Source organism: Oncorhynchus keta, chromosome 5, assembly GCF_023373465.1.
Source record: "Oncorhynchus keta strain PuntledgeMale-10-30-2019 chromosome 5, Oket_V2, whole genome shotgun sequence".
NCBI classification, from domain to species: domain Eukaryota; kingdom Metazoa; phylum Chordata; class Actinopteri; order Salmoniformes; family Salmonidae; genus Oncorhynchus; species Oncorhynchus keta.
In genome coordinates this window covers 38,882,655-38,886,880 of record NC_068425.1, presented here as the reverse complement: position 1 = coordinate 38,886,880, position 4,226 = coordinate 38,882,655, and positions in this window count along the sequence as shown.

Sequence of the window (4,226 nt, the reverse complement as noted above, 5' to 3'; positions counted from 1 at the left end):
TTCCTGTCTCATCATTATTGAATTGTTGTACAGACGTGGTTATGAAACCCACCAGACATAACAACAGATTGGTAATGAGTAAGTCTGAATCTACAGGAACTATTCTGTCTGGAAGAAGTCTGTTTTTACAACTGTTGAAACTGTTATTTTCTGTGGTAAAGACGTCCCCAATTAAGGTGCCGCCAACCCCCTGTGATGCAGATGGACTTTCCAGGTTACTACTAGCTGTGGTCAAGACAGAGTCAGATGGACTTTCCAGGTTACTACTAGCTGTGGTCAAGACAGAGTCAGATGGACTTTCCAGGTTACTACTAGCTGTAAACAAGACAGAGTCAGATGGACTTTCCAGGTTACTACTAGCTGTGGTCAAGACAGAGTCAGATGGACTTTCCAGGTTACTACTAGCTGTGGTCAAGACAGAGTCAGATGGACTTTCCAGGTTACTACTAGCTGTGGTCAAGACAGAGTCAGATGGACTTTCCAGGTTACTACTAGCTGTGGTCAAGACAGAGTCAGATGGACTTTCCAGGTTACCACTAGCTGTGGTCAAGACAGAGTCAGATGGACTTTCCAGGTTACTACTAGCTGTAAACAAGACAGAGTCAGATGGACTTTCCAGGTTACTACTAGCTGTGGTCAAGACAGAGTCTGATGGACTTTCCAGGTTACTACTAGCTGTAAACAAGACAGAGTCTGATGGACTTTCCAGGTTACTACTAGCTGTGGTCAAGACAGAGTCAGATGGACTTTCCAGGTTACTACTAGCTGTAAACAAGACAGAGTCAGATGGACTCTCCAGGTTACTACTAGCTGTAAACAAGACAGAGTCAGATGGACTTTCCAGGTTACTACTAGCTGTGGTCAAGACAGAGTCAGATGGACTTTCCAGGTTACTACTAGCTGTAAACAAGACAGAGTCAGATGGACTTTCCAGGTTACTACTAGCTGTAAAGAAGACAGAGTCAGATGGACTTTCCAGGTTACTACTAGCTGTGGTCAAGACAGAGTCAGATGGACTTTCCAGGTTACTACTAGCTGTAAACAAGACAGAGCCAGATGGACTTTCCAGGTTACTACTAGCTGTAAACAAGACAGAGTCAGATGGACTTTCCAGGTTACTACTAGCTGTAAACAAGACAGAGTCAGATGGACTTTCCAGGTTACCACTAGCTGTGGTCAAGACAGAGTCAGATGGACTTTCCAGGTTACTACTAGCTGTAAACAAGACAGAGCCAGATGGACTTTCCAGGTTACTACTAGCTGTAAACAAGACAGAGTCAGATGGACTTTCCAGGTTACTACTAGCTGTAAACAAGACAGAGTCAGATGGACTTTCCAGGTTACTACTAGCTGTAAACAAGACAGAGTCAGATGGACTTTCCAGGTTACTACTAGCTGTGGTCAAGACAGAGTCAGATGGACTTTCCAGGTTACTACTAGCTGTGGTCAAGACAGAGTCAGATGGACTTTCCAGGTTACTACTAGCTGTGGTCAAGACAGAGTCAGATGGACTTTCCAGGTTACTACTAGCTGTGGTCAAGACAGAGTCAGATGGACTTTCCAGGTTACTACTAGCTGTGGTCAAGACAGAGTCAGATGGACTTTCCAGGTTACCACTAGCTGTGGTCAAGACAGAGTCAGATGGACTTTCCAGGTTACTACTAGCTGTAAACAAGACAGAGTCAGATGGACTTTCCAGGTTACCACTAGCTGTGGTCAAGACAGAGTCAGATGGACTTTCCAGGTTACTACTAGCTGTAAACAAGACAGAGTCAGATGGACTTTCCAGGTTACCACTAGCTGTGGTCAAGACAGAGTCAGATGGACTTTCCAGGTTACTACTAGCTGTGGTCAAGACAGAGTCAGATGGACTTTCCAGGTTACTACTAGCTGTAAACAAGACAGAGTCAGATGGACTTTCCAGGTTACTACTAGCTGTAAACAAGACAGAGTCAGATGGACTTTCCAGGTTACTACTAGCTGTAAACAAGACAGAGTCAGATGGACTTTCCAGGTTACTACTAGCTGTGGTCAAGACAGAGTCAGATGGACTTTCCAGGTTACTACTAGCTGTAAACAAGACAGAGTCAGATGGACTTTCCAGGTTACTACTAGCTGTAAACAAGACAGAGTCAGATGGACTTTCCAGGTTACTACTAGCTGTGGTCAAGACAGAGTCAGATGGACTTTCCAGGTTACTACTAGCTGTGGTCAAGACAGAGTCAGATGGACTTTCCAGGTTACTACTAGCTGTGGTCAAGACAGAGTCAGATGGACTTTCCAGGTTACTACTAGCTGTAAACAAGACAGAGTCAGATGGACTTTCCAGGTTACTACTAGCTGTAAACAAGACAGAGTCAGATGGACTTTCCAGGTTACTACTAGCTGTGGTCAAGACAGAGTCAGATGGACTTTCCAGGTTACTACTAGCTGTGGTCAAGACAGAGTCAGATGGACTTTCCAGGTTACTACTAGCTGTGGTCAAGACAGAGTCAGATGGACTTTCCAGGTTACTACTAGCTGTGGTCAAGACAGAGTCAGATGGACTTTCCAGGTTACTACTAGCTGTAAACAAGACAGAGCCAGATGGACTTTCCAGGTTACTACTAGCTGTAAACAAGACAGAGTCAGATGGACTTTCCAGGTTACTACTAGCTGTAAACAAGACAGAGTCAGATGGACTTTCCAGGTTACTACTAGCTGTGGTCAAGACAGAGTCAGATGGACTTTCCAGGTTACTACTAGCTGTGGTCAAGACAGAGTCAGATGGACTTTCCAGGTTACTACTAGCTGTAAACAAGACAGAGTCAGATGGACTTTCCAGGTTACTACTAGCTGTAAACAAGACAGAGTCAGATGGACTTTCCAGGTTACTACTACCTGTAAACAAGACAGAGTCAGATGGACTTTCCAGGTTACTACTAGCTGTGGTCAAGACAGAGTCAGGTGGACTTTCCAGGTTACTACTAGCTGTGGTCTAGACAGAGTCAGATGGACTTTCCAGGTTACTACTAGCTGTAAACAAGACAGAGTCAGATGGACTTTCCAGGTTACTACTAGCTGTGGTCAAGACAGAGTCAGATGGACTTTCCAGGTTACTACTAGCTGTGGTCAAGACAGAGTCAGATGGACTTTCCAGGTTACTACTAGCTGTGGTCAAGACAGAGTCAGATGGACTTTCCAGGTTACTACTAGCTGTGGTCAAGACAGAGTCAGATGGACTTTCCAGGTTACTACTAGCTGTAAACAAGACAGAGTCAGATGGACTTTCCAGGTTACTACTAGCTGTAAACAAGACAGAGTCAGATGGACTTTCCAGGTTACTACTAGCTGTAAACAAGACAGAGTCAGATGGACTTTCCAGGTTACTACTAGCTGTAAACAAGACAGAGTCAGATGGACTTTCCAGGTTACTACTAGCTGTGGTCAAGACAGAGTCAGATGGACTTTCCAGGTTACTACTAGCTGTGGTCTAGACAGAGTCAGATGGACTTTCCAGGTTACTACTAGCTGTAAACAAGACAGAGTCAGATGGACTTTCCAGGTTACTACTAGCTGTAAACAAGACAGAGTCAGATGGACTTTCCAGGTTACTACTAGCTGTGGTCAAGACAGAGTCAGATGGACTTTCCAGGTTACTACTAGCTGTGGTCAAGACAGAGTCAGATGGACTTTCCAGGTTACTACTAGCTGTGGTCTAGACAGAGTCAGATGGACTTTCCAGGTTACTACTTGCTGTAAACAAGACAGAGTCAGATGGACTTTCCAGGTTACTACTAGCTGTGGTCAAGACAGAGTCAGATGGACTTTCCAGGTTACTACTAGCTGTGGTCAAGACAGAGTCAGATGGACTTTCCAGGTTACTACTAGCTGTAAACAAGACAGAGTCAGATGGACTTTCCAGGTTACTACTAGCTGTAAACAAGACAGAGTCAGATGGACTTTCCAGGTTACTACTAGCTGTAAACAAGACAGAGTCAGATGGACTTTCCAGGTTACTACTAGCTGTGGTCAAGACAGAGTCAGATGGACTTTCCAGGTTACTACTAGCTGTGGTCAAGACAGAGTCAGATGGACTTTCCAGGTTACTACTAGCTGTGGTCAAGACAGAGTCAGATGGACTTTCCAGGTTACCACTAGCTGTGGTCAGCTGTAAAACAAGACAGAGTCAGATGGACTTTCCAGGTTACTACTAGCTGTAAACAAGACAGAGTCAGATGGACGTT